Genomic DNA, 20,078 nt, shown 5'->3' on the forward strand with positions numbered 1-20,078 from the left:
GAGCTGATCTCCCTGGTAACACAAAATTTAATCCATGACTATCTGGTTTCAGTGTCTCTGAGGGTATCAGATTCATCAAAGGCGCTCAAATACTTGCGTTTGGATGCACTGTATGATCTGACTTTTCATTTGGTATGATCTGGCTAGTAACAACTCAGGAGTTGGGTTAGGCGAAGGAATCTTAACATTCTGCACCCAAGAGGCAGTAGGGTATAGCGGTTACAAGCACAGATTTTGGGTACAGAGTTCGGATTTAGACTGAGGTGTGTCATCCAAATTCTCCTACTTGTTTCATGGGTGACGTTAGGCAAGTTACTGAACCTCTCAATGCCTCAGTTTCTTCATCTATAAAATAGTGGTGATAAACATGACTCTTACCTCCCACAGAAATTGTGAAGATTAAATGAGTTAATATGTGTAGCATTAAAAGCAGTGCCTGGCATTTAACAAACCCTTTACAAATATTTGTTGTTATTGTTGTTATGGTGCTTGTATTTGTTTGCCAGGGCTGCCATAACAAAGTACCACAGACTGGTTGGGTTAAACAGCAAAAATCTATTTTCTCACAGTTCTGGAGGCTAGAAATCTGAGATCAAGTTTGGATATCTTCTAAGGGCCTTGAGGGAAATATCTGTTCCTCTCTCCTTGGCTTGTAGATCGCTATGGTCTCTCTGTGTTTGCAGATGGTCTTCCTTCTGTGTGTGTGTCTGTGTCCAGATTTCCTTTTCTTATAAGGACTTCAGCCATACTGGATTTGGGCCCACCCTAATGACCTTATTTTAACTTACTTCTTTAAAGACACTATTTCCAAATGATTTTTTTTAAGATATGAATTTTTGAAAGACACAAGCCGACAACAGTGCCTAAACAAGGTTCTTGTTGAAAATCACTTTCAGAGTGAATTGTATTCTTACAAAGTTGACTGTTTTTTTCCTTTTTTTGAGTAATTAATGTAAAATTTCCACCTTTCTCATATTATCTCCTACTTACAGACTGCTTTTAAAAAAATTCGCATAAGTATTGGATTGGCCAAAAAGTTCGTTCAGGTTTTTCCGTAAGATGTGGAAAAATCCGAACGAACTTTTTAGCCAACCCAATATCTTGGTCAACGTTCTATGGATGCTGGACAGGATGGATTCAATGTTCCCCTCCCCCAAGGGAAAAATCCATGGAATTGTAGGTCAAGCAATAACTCAGTACCTAAACTTAGGGCAGGGTCATTATAATATACTTGAGCTTTTTTGAGTACACTCACCTTTATTTTGCTATTGATAACTAACCATGAGCAGTCACTTTTTTTCAACAGATTGTTATTAGTTAGGAAATACCATGTCAGTGAAGTCCCGAAATGCTGATGGCTGGTGTGAAGAGGTAGCTCTGAGTGTGAGCTGGGACTGGTCAGGCATGGTTGAGTACTGGTGGAACTCACCTGGGGTTTGACTGTCTACATACAGTCATTCTCACACAGGTCAGGCATGTTAAGTAAGATTCTCTGGGTGGCAAATGTCAGAAACCAACTCCAGCTAGCTTAAGCAGAAAAAAGGCTATACTGGGAGGATACTGGGAAAACTCACCAAGTCCCAGGAATCACTGAATTCCCAGGACTCAGGTGGACTGGGGACCAGGGCAGGAGTTCTAGGCCTGTGCTGGGTCTTTTCCATTTGCCTCTCCAGTCCACTTTCTACCCTTCCCACTCTGCTCTGTGCTCCATTGGACTATATGATGGGCTCTAGGGACTGCATCAATGAGCTCCTGTTCCCTTGACTTCTGGCTGGGTTTGGCCAGTGGTGTATCCTGCCCAGAGATCAGAGGAAGAAAGGAGAGTGAGATCAGGATGTTTCTTCCCTTGGCTTCTACCTTGGGGAATGCCTTGGGTTGGCCAGTCTCTTGGCCGGCAGTCACAGGTCATCTTAAGTTTACCTTCTCAACATGACACTCTCCTTCCAAGTTCTAGCAACCCCTCTTGCCTTTCATCTCTTTGGCCTTAGCTGTGGTAACAGCTCTGTTTTTACCATCCCCAGGGAACTGCACTACCCCTGTGGTTTCCCTGCATCCTGACTAGTGCTGTGCTGGGCCACACTGGAGCTTGAGGCAAAAGGAAATAACAGTAATACTGATCCTGTCATTGTTTAAAATGTTGGTATTTTGTTCATCATAGATATTTTTTGCATTAATTTTGATTTTTTAAACTATTGCATTAAAATATAATTAAATATAAACAATAAAAGTATAATTTATCTTGCTTACTAAGATGTGTGGTGCCCCCTTAACTTTTGCACCTGAGGCCTCACTCACTTTACTCCCATTACATTTTTTAACATATTTATTTAAATTTTTATCTTATATTGGAGTATAGCTGATTAACAATGTTGTTTTAGTTTCAGGTGTACTGCAGAGTGGTTCAGTTATACATATACATGTATCTATTCTTTTTCAAATTCTTTTCCCATTTAGGTTATTACAGAGTATTGAGCAGAGTTCCCTGTGCTATACAGTAGGTCCTTGTCAGTTATCTATTTTAAATGTAGCAGTGTGTACATGTCAATCCCAAACTCCCAATCTATCCCTACCCCCCACCCTTCCTCCCTCGTAACCATAAATTTGTTCTCTAAGTCTGTGAGTCTGTTTCTGTTTGGTAAATAAGTTCATTCGTATCTTTTTTTTTTTTAGATTCCACAAATAAGTGTTATCATATGATATTTGTCTTTCTCTGTCTGATTTCACGTAGTATGATAATCTCCAGGTCCATCCATGTTGCTGCAGAAGGCATTATTTAATTCTTTTTAACGGCTGAGTAATATTCTGTTGTATATATGTACCACATCTTTATCCATTCACCTGTCGATGGACATTTACGTTGCTGCCATGTCTTGGCTATTGTAAACAGTGCTGCAATGAACATTGGGGTGCATGTATCCTTTTGAACCATGTTTTTCTCCAGATATATGCCCAGGAGTGGGATTGCTGGATCATATGGTAGCTCTGTTTTTAGTTTCTTAAGGAACCTCCACACTGTTCTCCACAGTGGCTGCACCAATTTACATTCCCACCAATGGTGTAGGAGGGTTCCCTTTTCTCCACACCCTCTCCAGCATTTACTGTTTGTAATTAATTAATTAACTTTTATTGGAGTATAGTTGCTTTACAATGTTTTGTTAATTTCCACTGTACAGCAAAGTGAATCAGCTGTACGTATACATATATCCCCTCTTTTTTGGATTTCTTTCCCATTTAGGTCACCACAGAGCATAGAGTAGAGTTCCCTGTGCTATACAGTAGGTTCTCAATAGTTACCTATTTTATACATAGTATCAATACTATATATATATGTCAATGTCAATCTCCTAATTCATCCCCACCCCTGCTTTCCCCCTTGGTATCCATACGTTTGTTCTCTACGTCTGTCTCTCTATTTCTGCTTTGCAGATAATATCATCTGTACCATTTTTCTAGATTCCACATATATGCATTAATATACAATATTTGTTTTTCTCTTTCTGACTTATTTCACTCAGTATGACAGTCTCTAGGTCCACCCACATCTCTGCAAATGACCCAGTTTCATTCCTTTTTATGGCTGAGTAATATTCCATCGTATATATGTACCACATCTTCTTTATCCATTCCTCTGTTGATGGACATTTAGGTTGCTTCCATGTCCCGGCTATTGTAAATAGCACTGCAGTGAACATTGGGGTGCATGTATCTTTTGGAATTATGGTTTTCTCTGGATATATGCCCAGCAGTGGGATTGCTGGATCCTATGGTAGTTCTACTTTTAGTTTTTAAGGAACCTCCATACTGTTCTCCATAGCGGCTGTATCAATTTACACTCCCACTAACAGTGCAAGAGGGTTCCCTTTTCTCCACACCCTCTCCAGCAGTTATTGTTTGTAGATTTTTTGATGATGGCCATTCTGACCAGTGTGAGGTGCTACCTCATTGTAGTTTTGATTTGCATTTCTCTAATGATTAGTGATGTTGAGCATCCTTTCATGTGTTTGTTGGCAATCTGTATATCTTCTTTGGAGAAATGTCTATTTAGGTCTTCTGCCCATTTTTGGATTGGGTTGTTTGTTGTTTTGATATTGAGCTGCATGAGCTGTTTGTAAATTTTGGAGATTAATCCCTTGTCAGTTGCCTCATTTGCAAATATTTTCACCCATTCTGTGGGTTGTCTTTTCATTTTGTTTATGGTTTCCTTTGCTGTGCAAAAGCTTTTGAGTTTAATTAGGTCCCATTTGTTTAGTTTTGTCTTTATTTCCGTTACTCTAGGAGATGGATTGAAAAAGATACTGCTGTGATTTCTGATTACATTTTGTAAATTTTCCCATGATAAATCCCTCCTCTCTGAGCAAGCAATTTGTGTCCTGATAGGACCCTGACTGACGTAGATACTTCCTTTCAAAAGTACAGATTGTGAATCATTGGCTCTCAGGGAGTATTTTACCAAAGACATGACTTATTTGACCAAAATTTAGTTTTGAAATTTAGTTGACAACTTAAAAAAAAATTGGAAGACCTTCATGTAAAAATCTAGATTTCTGGTTTCTCTTGGAAAAAAATCAAACAATTTGGCAACACTAGGCCCCTCTCCCATGTGGCAACAATTGGATGGAGGTTAGCAGCTGCCCCTTCAGACTGGGCATGGCTCTCCTGTTGGACATAGTCCCCACCACTCTCTATTATCCCCCCAAACACAGACTTAGTGTTAGCTGCCATTTATTATCATAGTGGCACTGCTATTTTATGATACTTGCCTACTTGCTCAGCTGATCCCTGTAAGGTACTGATGTTGAGATACCTGCTTTACCCCTGTGTTTTTATAAGATTCTGCTCCCAACCTCTGTGACTTTCAGTTCAGGGATGACATTCCCAGGAGATGGATCAGATTGGCTCAACTTGAGGCAGGTAGCCACCTCAGCGGCAAGCAACTATGACCAGAGGACCAGATCTTGTGGTTGAGCACCTGCCGGGGACCCATCCCTGAAAACGGAGGGTGGGGATTTTTAGAGAAGAGACGGTGCTTACAGCGTAATACTGTACACATTTTATATTTTATTTACGCTTTAATTGTTCGGAGTAAACACCCAACAGTATCCCATTCAGTGAATTCTGCTGATTAAATGCTTTCAAAGGCAAAAATGAAGGCAATTTGAAATTGATTCTTTTTTTTTTTTTTTTTTTTTTTTACGGTACGCGGGCCTCTCACTGTTGTGGCCTCTCCCGTTGCGGAGCACAGGCTCCGGAAGCGCAGGCTCAGCGGCCATGGCTCACGGGCCCGGCCGCTCCGCGGCATGTGGGATCCTCCCGGACCGGGGCACGAACCCGTGTCCCCTGCATCGGCAGGCGGACTCTCAACCACTGCGCCACCAGGGAAGCCCTGAAATTGATTCTTTATGTAAACAGTGTCTGTGAGAAGGCAGTAGGGATGTGTCTACGAGCCACAGGCTGGTGCTGCAAAATTCCTCTAAGACACAGATCTGTGGTGAACTAGTTTGAGGCTGATGGTCTAACACAGCTCTTGCACATCTGAAAGCCAGGCTAAGGATGGCGAATGTGGGAACCCGTGATTCTGTCTCTTGCCTGGCCCATGGCAATGCTAATACACTGTCGAATTCCTTACTGCTAAGCTTAGGAATGCTTCTCAACACAGCTCTCCAGGAAACCAGTATTAACTAAGCAGGTGGCGCATGAAAAAAACCCATCTGTCACTCTTTCCCAAGAGGCTTTCTGGGTGACTTATTGTGGAGCCTCCTTGAGCTACTGGAGCCAGGATTTTATTGGCATTTGTGAATGTTTGGTTGGAGATTGCCGTTCTCAGCAGATTAGAGTTGGGATGCTCTCACTCATCAAGGTAACTCTGCCAGCTGTGGTCTTGCTAGAGACCCAAGGAAACCAGCCTAAGTCCTGCCCCTGAGGAGCATCAGACAGACTAAGGCTACTTGTTGAGTTTAAGGCAGGTAAGTGATTCTGTTGGGTCACAGTCGGGAAGACGAGTGAGTGACCAGTCACAGGCCTCTGGCATCAGACTGCCCCTAAGGGGACTCTTCAGAGCATCTAGGAAGCATTTCTTCCTGGGTCCTGGGCAGGGGCCAGCTGAGGTGAAGCCATCAGAGAAGACTGCTTCTTTCACTGGTGTCTCAGGCTTCCGTCCACAGTGGTGCCATGGTTAATGGACCTGGCAGGCTTCCAGACACAGACATTGCACAGTCCATTATGAAGCCAAACCTGATCTCCTTATTCATTCTCTCACACCCCACCCCCCTGTTTTCTGATAGTTAAGTAAATAATCAAATGCAGATTGATATTGTTTGAATGAAAGCCTCAGAATTAAATGTTTAGTCCTCCTCAGGACATTTGTTTATCCTATTATTTAGGGGTCACCTTGTGACTTTATTAATCCTCTCTTGTGTCAGCCACTCCTCAGCTTTGAAAGGGTATGAAAGACATAGATGTGCGGAGACCTGGGCTGCCTCTATCAGGCTAGGTGTTCTGTTCAAGGGCCCCTGCCTCTCTAGGCCTTAGTCATCCCATCTTTAAAATTTGGGGCTCGGGTTGGTGACTGAGTTCCCTTTTGGCTCTCACAGCTATCAAGCTAGCTCTGAGTTATCATTCTAAGCTCTGACCCTCTCAATCACTTACTGTGTGCTTGGAATTGCACTAAGAATTTTATGTACATTCTCTCATTTAGTTCTTACAAAAACAGGTTGAGGTAGTTACTAATGCTATCCTTTGTATCAGTTAATATTCATTTCAGCCGCTTATACAGAAATATCCTAAACAATAATGGCTTAAATAGATAGAAGTTAAATTTTATCCCATGTAAAAAAAAAAATAAAACAAGACATTTGGAAGTAGACCAGGCCACTATTGATATGGTAGCTTCATGGTGTCATTCAAGATATCTATCTTTCTGTTCCACCATCCTCAGCATATCACTTCAAGGTTACTTCAAGGTTCAAGATGGCTGCAATAGCTCCAGTCATCACATGTCTATTTCAGGCAGCAAGAAGCAGGAAGAGAGTGAAAGGGCTACCTTTTTTTTTTTTTTATTCCTAGAAATCCAAACAGTACTTCTGCTGACATTTCATTGGTTAGAACTTAGTTACACGTTTATACCTAGCTGCAAGGGAGGCTGGGAAATATCATCTTACTGTTTCACAGTCAGCAATGTAAATATTTGAGTTCTGTCATAAGGAAGAAGATGAGAGTGGATGTTGGAGTAAATTCTAAGTTTCTTCACATCATGTTTGAGCAGCAAGGAAGCAAAGCCCTAAGACCTATAGCTGGTCAGTGAGTGTGGCAGGATTTGAACACAGCCCATCTGCATCCAGAACCTGTGCTCTTAGATGCTGCGCTATTAGGTCCTCCCTGGAGTTCCCTTGCTGCTTCTTTCTCCTCCTTATCAGAAGCTTCATGCAATCTCTAGCTCTAAGCTTTAGTTCTCTTTCTGTATCAGGAAAACCCCTTATTGAAGCTACATGGGCAGGAAAGTTGGGCAGGACTGTAAGCCCAAGGCCAGACTGCCCTTCGTCAGAGGTCCTTCTGTCACTGGTGGAAGGCACAGTACACCTGTGGATTCTCCTCTCGTCCACTCCCTAGGCCCAGCCCTCACTCCATCGTCCCTGGTTCCTCACCTGAATGAGAATTTGCTTATTGAATACATTGCTTGCTTTAGAAGAAACTGGACTGAGAAGAAGAGAGCAAGTAAAAATCAGGTACTGACATAAATAACTGCCTTTTTTGACACAGCCTTGGACCTCGTATCTACCCAGTGCATCGTTCAAACGCCAACAGTTCACTGACTGACTGATGTATTAGAATGGGGAGCCAGACGAGCAGATAAAAGGTCTCATGCTTAGATTTCTTCTTAAGATTCCCTTGAAAAGTTACTCAAATCAGTGCCCTTAAGTCTCCAAATGGCTTTTGCAAACCTGATAAGCTTAGTGTTTTGGGTTCACGTAACTGGCCAGTTTTGCTAAGAGACTACCAAAAGCACTGTTGTTGTCTAAACAACTCTTTTAGTTGAAGGATACAATCTAGGTTTAAAAGCCAACATGTGACTCACTTTAAAAGCTCAGAGGAGAGAGCCGTTGTACTCTTAGTCTCCTTTTTATATGTTATGGTAGTTCAGACACCTGGAAGAATAACAGAGCTATTTCTTTCTATGAGTTCAGGCTTAAATTGTGGAGAGCCCCAAAGAATTTCACCTTTGGTACTTTTAAAATTCTTTCTCCCACTGTGGGTTCTTCATGAACAGAGAGGTTCACAAAGAGATTTTTCCTTAAGGAGGCAGCATGATGTAATAGTTAATTAAAAGTGTGGGCTGTAGCACCTGACCACCTGGCTTCAAACATAACCTTTACCAGCTCTGGAAGGTGGGGAAAATAACCTCCTACCTTTACAGGGCTGCCATGATTGCTGAGTTAATACGAGTGAAGGCACAGAAGAATGGCTGATATGCCGTAAGTGCTGGGTAAGCATGTGCTATTACCGTGTCTTTCTACAGTATCTAGACATCTGGCTCACCCTCTTAATCTTACAGATGAGAACATGGGGATCTAGAGAGGTCCAGGGGCTGTCTGCTGCATGGCCTGAGCTAGGGAGCCTTCCTTGCCCTCCCTGCTCTCCTGGGGGCAGCTCTGTGCTGGGTCAGCACCCAGCAGCTCCATTTCACACAGATGCTCTCAGGGACTCAGGTGAGGGTCAATGGTGAGAAGAGAATCAGAGATTAATTCAGGTCCTGAGTTTTCGTTTGTACATTGATGTCTCCCCTCGCTCCCCACTCTCAAAGTTATTTTCACCTTTTCACCCCTGGCCAGGCATGTATAGTCTAGGGTGTTGCCGGAAACCAAGACTGTGACATCTGAGAGACCAGAGCCGCTACCTCAGCTGCTCTTCACAGCAGAACAGTTTGAAGTGACTACACTCAAAGCTAGTCCTCCCCCAGGGTTTTGCTAATTCCCCCTGCCAATCATAGCACTTTGCTAAGATTAACTAATTAATCCTCACCATATACCCGAGAGACGAAATTAAAGCTCATTTTTTCACACATGTAAAGCACCTTTTATCTAAGGATTACTAACACTGATGCATTTGTCTCCCATGAAGACAGGATGACAAGGAAAATTATTACCATTTCAAGAACTGGGAACAAAGAAAACTCCCCCCCCCCCCCCCCCCCCCCCGCAGGACACAGAGTAGGAGAGGGGCAGTCGCTGTACAGGTCTGTGGTAGCAGGATGAACACTGGAGGACACCTGTTGTCCCTGGGGTCCTAATGGGAACTTCCAGGTGGGGCTGTAACCCCATCTGGTCATTGTTCTTCACATTGTCCAAGGTTCCCCAGGGATCATGTCTGAGATGAGGAATGAGAGATGGTTCCATGGGGATGTTCAAGCCTATGTTTGGCTTCCTAAGGAACCTCCTACTTCTACTCTCCTACTTGTCTCCAGAATGCTGGTCCCTCCCCTTCTCAATTTGTCAACGTTCTATTTGTGATTGAGATGAAGTGGAGCCGATGAGGAGGAGAGAGCCTGAAAAAGACATTACCAACTGAGGACCTCAAAGGGGAGGAGAGGTAGGCGGGTGGGAGGGGGATGTCAGTCAGTCTGCCAGGGCTCTGGAAACAGCATTTGGAGTAAAAGAAGGGAAAAGCGGTCTGCACCGTGGGACCCGATGAAAGGTTTGCTACGATTTCTTTGTAGTTCCTTTGGCAGTGGATTCCTTTTACTTGACTTGGCCGCACAGACGGCCAAGGCTGAGCTGCAGCCAGGGGCTGGGAACTGTATTGTCCTGAGTTACACCGTGGGTGCTCCATATGGGGGCGGGGGGGGGGGTCTCAGAGACGATGAAGGAGACACAAGTGGTAACTTCAGAGACACCCCTCCCATAAAGGCCAAGCAGTTGCATTTCTTCTAAGCCTCAGAGTATTGGTTCAGACAACACTCCCGGAAACAATTTTCTGTTTTCCCTTCCTGATGACAGCTGTGACTTGGAGTTCAGAGCCCTGGACCTGCAGGATCTAGTGCCCCCAAGTTTGCTGCAGCTCCCTCCAGGCCTCTGAGGGGTAGGGGTGTCAGAAGGAAAGGCTCTTGCTTACTTCTAAATCCAAGAAAGAGACAGTGAGCAAGAACTTTACATTTACAGAGATTTAAGAGAAACTCTCAGAGGTGCATGACCTTATTTAAGCCTATGACAAGCGTATGAGGCTAGACAGTGAATGGACATCTCTTATTTTGCCAGCCCAGCATCCCTTTCTTTGGGAAACTGACTTTTCTGTAATCATTGCATTCTGGTGGGTCTGCCAGTCACGGGACTGTCCCACCTTTCCAACCCCTTCTGTCTCCCACCCCCAGGGTTAGGCATATGGCTCTAGCTAGGCCACTGGGCTCTTTATACTGGACACTTGAATCTCATGGGGAGAGTTTCTGGGGGAGGAAGGTGTTGGAGCTGTATAAAGAGAAGGCCAGTGGATTCTTGTTTCCATGATCCCCAGGATGACTCAGAGCCTGGCAGTTCAGCTCTTCTTTCCATCCTGTGGGTTATTTATTTTCCTTTCAGTAAAGTTGTCTTTAGTTTATGCTAGCTGGAGTCTACAAAAGAAGCCCAAATTATAACACGCACACCCCGCCCCCACCCCCGCCAGGTCTTCTCACCTCAGGTCAGTGACATTTTATCACACCAAGTAAAGGCAAAGTTGCACAGCAACTTTAAGGAAAGACAGAGAGCTGAGCAGTGCCGGTAGTAAAGCTTTTTTGTAAGCCCGTCAGGCTGTGCGTCTTTCCGGGTAGCATCACGTCGGGATCCACCCCTGGGAATGTACTTCAAGTTTAACTGCAGCCACGGAGCTGGCACGTACCTGCATGCGCCCACAACCGGCCTCTTTTAAACTTTGCTCTTGTTATATTTTCGTGGGATGTGTCTTTGCTGGTAGGCTGATTCTTAAGCGTATTTGGCTGTGGGTCTATCTCTGTGTTTTCTAGACCCTATTGATCTGGCAGATGATCACAGGTAGCTGGTATAGTTCAGATGGAGAAGCAGTGAGGTTGGTGGGTGTGGTCAGTAAAGATTTAGTAGCTAGTAAATTTTGGGCAGGTGGGAGAAATCTTTTCAGGGTAGTATATATACTAAAACATATGATCCAGCATTTTACTACTTTATACCACATACAGTTCCAGGATCTATACTTATGGAAACATATAATCGCATGTTACAGCACAAGGCCCTCTCCCTCTGGAGACTGTTCTTGTACTTTCTGCAATAGCATTAACTTAAGGATGGAGGACCTCTTTCGTGAGCTGAATCTCTTCTAAGTAAAATTAAGAAGTACTAAACTTCTGAGTTATTAACTATTTAGAGTGTTTCTAGCCCAGGACTGGATCCCAAAGGGAGTCAGAAGTGATCCTAAGACTTTTTTTTTTTGCGGTACGCGGGCTTCTCACTGTTGTGGCCTCTCCCGTTGCGGAGCACAGGCTCCGGACGCGCAGGCTCAGCGGCCATGGATCAGGGGCCCAGCCGCTCCGTGACATGTGGGATCTTCCCAGACCGGGGCACAAACCCGTGTCCCCTGCATCGGCAGGCGGACTCTCAACCACTGCGCCACCAGGGAAGCGCGATCCTAAGACTTTTGAAGTTTCTTCTACACAGAAGTTGAGTGACTGGATGAATGGAGTTAGGGGTGGGAGAAATCTAAGCCTAGATCTGAAGGAACCTGGTGATCACTCAATACGACCCTGCAGTAGTTATCTACGACTGCATAACAGATCACTCCAAACCATAGTGCCTTAAGTCAAGAATCGTTTACTTTTTCCTCCTAGTTTCTGTGGGTTAGGAGTTCAGAGCAGCCTGGCGGGGTCCTCCTGGCTCAGGGTCTCTCATACGGCTGTACTCAGATGTCACCTGGACTGCAGTCCTTGGCTGGGGCTGGAAGATCTGATTCCCAGGTGGCTTACTCACATGGCTGGCAAGTTGGTACAAGCTGTTGGCGGGAAGTTCCTCTCCACATGGGCCTCTTCACAGAGCTGCAGGAGCGTCCTCCAGCATGGCAGAGGGCTTCCCCTAGAGCAAGTGATGCAAGAGAACAAGGCAGAAACTCCAATGCCTGTTATGACCTAGCATCAGAAGTCACACACCATCATTTTAGGGAGGCCACTGCACAAGGGTGTGAATACCAGGAGGCCAGGGTCAGTGGGACTGTCTTGGGCCCTGACTACCACAAACGCGTTCTCTTAAAACATGATATAAAAATTTATTATGGGGCTTCCCTGGTGGCGCAGTGGTTGAGAGTCCGCCTGCCGATGCAGGGGACGCGGGTTCGTGCCCCGGTCTGGGAAGATCCCACATGCCGCGGAGCGGCTAGGCCCGTGAGCCATGGCCGCTGAGCCTGCGCGTCCGGAGCCTGTGCCCTGCAACAGGAGAGGCCACAACAGTGAGAGACCCGCGTGCTGCAAAAAAAAAAAAAAAAAAGAAAATTATCATGAAATATTTTCAGACATAGAAAAAGGATTAAAAAAATTAAATGGATACTTATGTGCCTACTACCCAGTTCAAGAAATAAAATATTATCAATTCAATTGACATCCCTTATGCACTCACGATGGCTATATCTTCCCCCTTCCCTATCCCACTGCCCTTAGGAAACTAGTATTCTGAATTTTGTGTTTACCCTTCCATGCATTCTTTTATATTTCCACCATAAATTTGTGTATCCTAAACAATATGGGGAGTTGTTTGGCATATTCTCAAACTTTATATATGGCAGCATCCTGTATGATTCTTTTGCAACCTTCTCTTTTTATTCGAAGTTATATTTGTGAGATCCATTTATATTAATCTGCATGGCTCTAATTCATTTGTTTTAGTGACTGTACAGCATTCCACTGTGTTAATAAATCACAATTTGTGTATCCATTCTCCAGTTGATGGACGTTCATGTTGCTTGTAATATTTTTATTTTGCTATTACACATAATGTCATTATGAGTGTCCTTGCACTCTCCTTGTGCCCATGTGCAAGAGTTTTTCCAGGATACCAGTCTAAAGGTGGAATGGATAGGTCATATGATATGTGCATTTTGACTTTTCTTAACAGCATCAAATTCTCTAAAACAGTTGCATTAATTTATACAACTTCCAACAGTGATTGAATCACCCTGTTCTTTATTCTGGTATTGTCAGATTAAAAATTTCGTGCAGGGGCTTCCCTGGTGGTGCAGTGGTTGAGAGTGTGCCTGCCGATGCAGGGGACGCGGGTTCGTGTCCCGGTCCGGGAAGATCCCACATGCCGCGGAGCGGCTGGGCCCGTGAGCCATGGCCACTAAGCCTGCGCGTCCGGAGCCAGTGCTCCACAATGGTAGAGGCCACAACAGTGAGAGACCCGCGTACCGCAAAAAAAAAAAAAAAAAAAAAAAAAAAATTTCATGCAAAGCTGATGGATGTGAAATGGTATCTATTTATGGTTTTAATTAGCCTTTCCCCAGTTATTCATGAGGCTGATCGTTTTTTCACATGCGTATTGGCCACTTGGGTTTCTTCTTCTGAGTGCTGCTTGTTTACATCTTTTGCCCATTCCTATTATTTCTCTTTTTCTTATTGATTTGAAAGAGTTCTTCATAGATTCTAATTTTTGTCAATTATATATGTTGCTAACATTTTCTTCCTGTCTAATGCTTACCTTTTTTACCTTTTTGTTGTCTTGGTTGAATAGAATTTTTAAGTTAATGTAATTAAATGTGTCATTCATTTCCTTTTGGCTTGTTTATATGGCAGAGGCTGCTAGCTGTCCATTAACACCTGCATCTCCTTTCTTTTCTAGCAATAGAGCTGTGGCTGGCTGTGCTATGGAGTGCATCTAGAGGGATATATGCAACACTGACCTCGCTTGCTTCAGAGGAAATATTTGTTTCTAGATGTCCACTCTTTACTCCTGCAGCAGACTGAAGTATCATTATTATCCCAGTTTTACCTACAAGAAAACCAACTCTACACTGCCAAGGTGAGCCCATCATCTCCATGCCCTGGCTCCTCCTGTGGAGCTCTTTTGCTCTGTTACCATGCCACAAGAGAGAAAATTCAACCTAATCAAATCCAACAGATATGTACTAAGGCCCTCTCACATGCACAGCTGTGCACTAAGGCCACACCAAGATGAGCTAGACACAGAGACACAGCCTCTGGTCTGAGGAGCTTACAATCTGGCTGGGGCAAGGCAGACTCACGTAAGTGTCTGGCTGTGTGTATGTGAACACTTTCAACCCAGGGGATCAGGAGAATCCTCATGATATTTGAGATTCCATCAGACAACCCGGAGCAAGGGCTTTCTAGGCGCAGGGCACAGTTTGAACAAAAGCCCACAAGTTGAAAAGCACAAGGCGCGTTTAGTACACAGCCAGGGGTTGAGTTTGATTGGAGCGACGTCAGGTGAGAGGCTGCGGGAACTGAGGCTGATCTGTAGCCCAGCTGTTTGTGTGAAAGAGCACACCAACACAGCCCTAGAGGTGTGAGGGCTGCAGGTTACAGGAACTGCCAGTGGCAGGGGAGCTCATGGGGTCAGTTAGAATCATTCTTCCTTTAACCTTCTTTAAAATGTTAAAGCAAAGTCTGTATCACTGCATTCTGGTAGGGTTTCTAAACTCTGTAGAACCTTATATGAAAGGCAAGTAAGGAAGGTGCAAAAACAAGTTACCATCTTAGGATTTCTCTTCCAGAGCCACCTTTCCTCCTGTGGAGTTGGCATGGTGTGCACCTGTTTACAGGTCCTGAGAGACATGGGTGTGGGTCTCTGGCTTGATATCGACTACTTTCAGCAGAATTTCTTAGCCCTCTCTGAGTTTCTCCATCAACTCATGCTTACACACTGCTTAATGTGACCAGTCTTATCCAAACGAACTTCAGGGATGGAGCCCCTGCCTCATTCACTGTTATGTCCCCAAAGCCTGGCTCTGTACCGGGCACAGGGCAGGTTCTCCACACATATTTGGGGGATGAGTAAGCAGATGTTGGGAGGGAATGAGAGAATGAATTCCCCAAAGCTGTGCACAGGGGCTGTTGCAGCATAAGTGTACCCTGGACAGCCAAGACAAGCGAATTCACAGGTGTCCAGAAAGAGTTCTTGACATTCTGTATTAATTAAGATACAGTCCCAGCTGCTGTCACAGAGAGCCAGCTTATATACAGTAAAGGATTATTTCTCTTCCGTGTAAAAGTCTAAGGCAGTATGTGCTCAGTGCTATAGAGTCGTCAGAGACCCAGGGTTTTTCTGATTCAGATATACATATATATATATATATATATATATATATATATATATACATTCTCATTTTTATATTCTTTCCCATTATGGGAAAAGGGATATGATATTGAACTATATTCAATATCCTATTATCATAGGATATTGAATATAGTTTCTTGTGTGTACAGTAGGACCTTGTTGTTTATCCCTTCTATATATAATAATTTACATCTGCTCACCCTAAACTCCCTCTCCATCCCTCTCCCAACCCCCTCCCCCTTGGCAACCACAAATCTGTTCTCTATATCCACGAGTCTGCTTCTGTTTAGTAGGTAGGTTCATTTGTGTCATATTTTAGATTCCACATATAAGTGGTATCATGTGGTATTTGTCTTTCCCTTTCTGACTTACTTCACTTAGTATGATAATCTCTAGGTCCATCTATGTTGCTGCAAGTGGCATTATTTCATTCTTTTTTATGGATGAGTAGTATTCCATTGTGTATATATACCACATCTTCTTTATCCATTCCTCTGTCTCTGGTCATTTAGGTTGTTCCTGTGTCTTGACTGTTGTAAATAGTGCTGCTATGAACACTGGGGTGCATGTATCTTTTTGAATTATAGTTTTGTTCAGGTATATGCCCAGGAGTGGGATTGCTGGATCATAAGGTAATTCTATTTTTAGTTTTCTGAGGAACCTCCATGCTGTTTTCCATAGTGGTTGCACCAACTTACATTCCCACCAACAGCATAGGAAGGTTCCCTTTTCTCCACACCCTCTCCAGCATTTGTTATTTGTAGACTTTTTTTTTTTTGCGGTACATGGGCCTCTCACTGTTGTGGCCTCTCCCGTTGTGGAGCACAGGCTCCGGATGTGCAGGCTCAGCAGCCATGGCTCACGGGCCCAGCCGCTCCGCAGCATGTGGGATCTTCCTGGACTGGGGCATGAACCCGTGTGCCCTGCATTGGCAGGCGGACTCTTAACCACTGCGCCACCAGGGAAGCCCATTTGTAGACTTTTTAATGATGGCCATTCTGACTGCTGTGAGGTGGTATCTCATTGTAGTTTTGATCTGCATTTCTCTAATAATTAGCAATGTTGAGCATCATTTCATGTACCTATTGACCATCTGAATGTCTTCTTTGGAGAAATGTCTATTTAGGTCTTCTGTCCATTTTTCGTTTGGGTTGTTTGTTTTTTTGTTGTTGTTGAGTTTTATGAGCTATTTGTATATTTTTGAAATTAATCCCTGTTGGTCACATCATTTGCAAGTATTTTCTCCCAGTCTGTATGTTGTCTTCTCATTTTGTTTATGGTTTCCTTTGCTGTGCAAAAGCTTGTAAGGTTGATTAGGTCCCATTTGTTTATTTTTGTTTTTATTTCTATTGCCTTGGGAGACTGACCTAAGAAAACATTGATACGATTTATGGACATACATATCCCTTTTTAAGTGATCAGCCTCTCATCACATTTTCTTCCTGAGGGGGCACATTATGGCTGGTATTGGTAGCTGTCCACCATATCTGTTTTCTTCCTGGATACAGGGCTAGACTGTATTTTCCCACCCACCTTGCACATCAGTGTGGTGGCGTGATCAAGTTCTTTCAAATGGAGTCTGAGTACTGTGTGTCATTCCCAGGCCTAGACCTAAGGCTGTGTACATCCCTCCAACACTTTCTTTTCCCTTTGTCCCTTTTGCAGTGTTGACTTAGAGGCAGTCTAGCTTTAACCAAATAAACAACAACAATCCTCTACAGGGTGACAGAGCAGTAACCTGGAAGCAACATGGGTCCATGATTGGGCTCATAGACCGGAGCTGCCCACCAGGCTGGTATGCTTATCTCTGACTATCATAGGGAGAAATGAACTTCTTTGTTCTCTGTTCCACAGTGTTGTTAGGTCTTTTGGCTATAGCAGCCTAACCTTTAAGTTTAACTGATACACACTGCACACATGATCGTTTTTTCCCCTCCAAGTGTGGGGCTGTGGATAGGAAGTTGTCCATCAGGGCTGTGTGCTCTAATTCCGTTAGCACAGGAATGAGGTTGTTCTTCATGATGTACATCACACACATGTCTTCTGTCCAGCTTTTTCAATTGCAGTAAAAAAAAATCTACAAAAAATAATTCACAATAGCAATAAAAAGTAAGGTACTTTGGAATAAGCACCTTAAAAGGAATGTACAGAATCTATGATGAAAATGGTAACGTTTTTTGAGGTACATAAGACACCTGACTAAACAGAGACATACCATGTTACAAAAGACTCAATTGTGAAGATGTACGTTCTCTGAAAATTAATTTCTAAGTGTTAAGTCATTCTCATAAAATTACTATGAGATTGTTTATGGATTGTGATAACAATTTAAAGTTATAGGAAGAATAAATGAAAGAGAATAACCTAGAAAATGTAGCAAAATAAGAATGTTGGGGAATGCTTTCCATACCAAGCATCAAAATGCTACAATATATAAATAAATCTCATATTGTTTCAAGAATAGACTTACAAATTAATGGATATAAGATAGAAAATCTGGTAATTGTGTAAGCATGCACACACATATATATGAATTTTGTACATTATAAATGTATGCTTCATATTTATAAGAAAAGGTCACACTGCTCAATTCATAATCATAGGATGATATTTGATTGGCTAAGTAGAAAAAAATCATATACTTATTGCATAAACAGTAGGGCTGATTTTTTTAAAGGAAATTATTTTTAAAATAAAGAAAATATAGGTGAATGTTTACCAGATCTTTCAGTGAGAAAGCAAAGGATGAAATCATAAAAGAAATATTGATAGATTTGACCTCCTAAGAATTTTAAAATTTAAGTTAAGTGACTTCCCTGGTGGTCCAGTGGGTGAGACTCCGTGCTCCCAATGCAGGGGGCCTGGGTTCGATCCCTGGTGGGGGAACTAGATCCCACATGCATGCTGCAACTAAAAAGTCCGCATGCCACAACTAAGAGTCCTCATGCCGCAATGAAGATCCCATGTGCCGCAACAAAGATCCCGTGTGCTGCAATGAAGATCCCGCATGCTGCAACTGAGACCCTGCACAGCCTAAATAAATATTAAAAATTTAAGTTAAAAAACCATAAGCAAACATAAAAGATAATTGAGAACTGAGAAAAAAACCCCAGCAAATAAGTTGAGTCTTTATATACAAGAGCTCTTCAAAACAATAAGAAAAAAACTCCCCAATAAAAAATAAACAAAAGATCTGATCAGATTGGACAAAGACCTGATCAGACAATTTGCAATAAACATATGTAAAACATCAATTTCAGTAATGATCAGGCGATAATTAAAGTAACAATGTATCAATAGTACAGGTCTTCATTTATCAAATTGCTGAAGATTTTTAAAAGTTGTCATATCCAGCAGTGAAATGGAAATTCTTACACATACAGAGTTATAATTTATCAGACCCTTTCTGGGCAAATTTGGAATGTGTGTAAAAAACTTCTTACGTATTTATATTCTTTGACTAATTACATTTCTAGGAATTTATTGTATGGACATAACCAGGGGGCTCCCAGGATTTATGTGTTAATCATCATACTGTTAATAACAGAGAAAAATAATCAAAATAACCACAAAAGATATTGCTTGAATACATTATGGTTAGTCCATATGGTACAATCTTATTGTCATTACAGAGTTATGTTTTTTTAAAATATTTATTTATTTATTTAATTTTGGCTGCATTGGGTCTTTGCTGCTGCACGCGGGCTTTCTCTAGTTGCAGCGAGCCGGGACTACTCTTTGCTACGGTGCGCGGGCTTCTCATTGCGGTGGCTTCTCTTATTGCGGAGTATGGGCTCTAGGCACGCGGGCTTCAGTAGTTGTGGCACGCGGGCTCAGTCATTGTGGCTCGAGGGCACCAGAGCGCAGGCTCAGTAGTTGTGGTGCACGGGCTTAGTTGCTCCGCGGCACGTGGGATCTTCCTGGCCCAGGGCTCGAACCCATGTCCCCTGCATTGGCAGGTGGATTCTTAACCACTGTGCCACCAGTGCAAGTCCACTCCGCTTCAGCTACCCTGGACTCCTGAATGTTCTTCCAGCATGCCCAGTGTTTGTGGCCTCAGGACTTTGCACTTGCTCTTCGCTCTGCCTGAAATACTTGCATAGCTGCTTCTTCATTTTCTTCAGCCTCTGGTTGAAGCTCACCTTATCAGCCACATCACCCCTGCCTGCTCATATAAAAATAGTACCCACTCCTCAGCCCACCACTGCCAGCCCATCCTTTCTGTCACCTATCTTGCCTTATTGCTTCCTGGTACATGGCATATTTTTGTATTTATTTATTTATTGTCTGTTTTTCCATGAGGAGTTCCAGATCCATGAGGACTGGGAACTTGTCTGTTTTGCTCATTGCTGTATCCCTAGCACATAATAGGCCATCAATAAATCTTTGTGAGACAATAAAATATCTATACCAACAATCTTATATGAGTTTTATACAAAAATCTCACCATATTAACTCACATATCTCACACCATATTAACTGTGGTTATTCTTGGGTGTCCAGTTTCCTGATGATTTCGATTATTTCTTTACACTTTTCTGTGTTTTTGTAACTTTTTGCCATAAACATATGACATAATAAAAGAGAAGCCAGTGTATTGTTATTATTTTAAAATGCCATGATTTGCAAAAATCACCTGATACCTGAGCTGACCAAATATTCCAAAAGTTCTCATTTTTCCCATGTTATGAATCATGGTGACTCCTCCACAGGGCTCTATTTTTTTGGTACGCGGCCCTCTCACCGTTGTGGCCTCTCCCGTTGCGGAGCACAGGCTCCGTACGCGCAGGCTCAGTGGCCACGGCT

Source organism: Leucopleurus acutus (assembly GCF_964270905.1).
Source record: "Leucopleurus acutus genome assembly, chromosome: 6".
NCBI classification, from domain to species: Eukaryota; Metazoa; Chordata; class Mammalia; order Artiodactyla; family Delphinidae; genus Leucopleurus; species Leucopleurus acutus.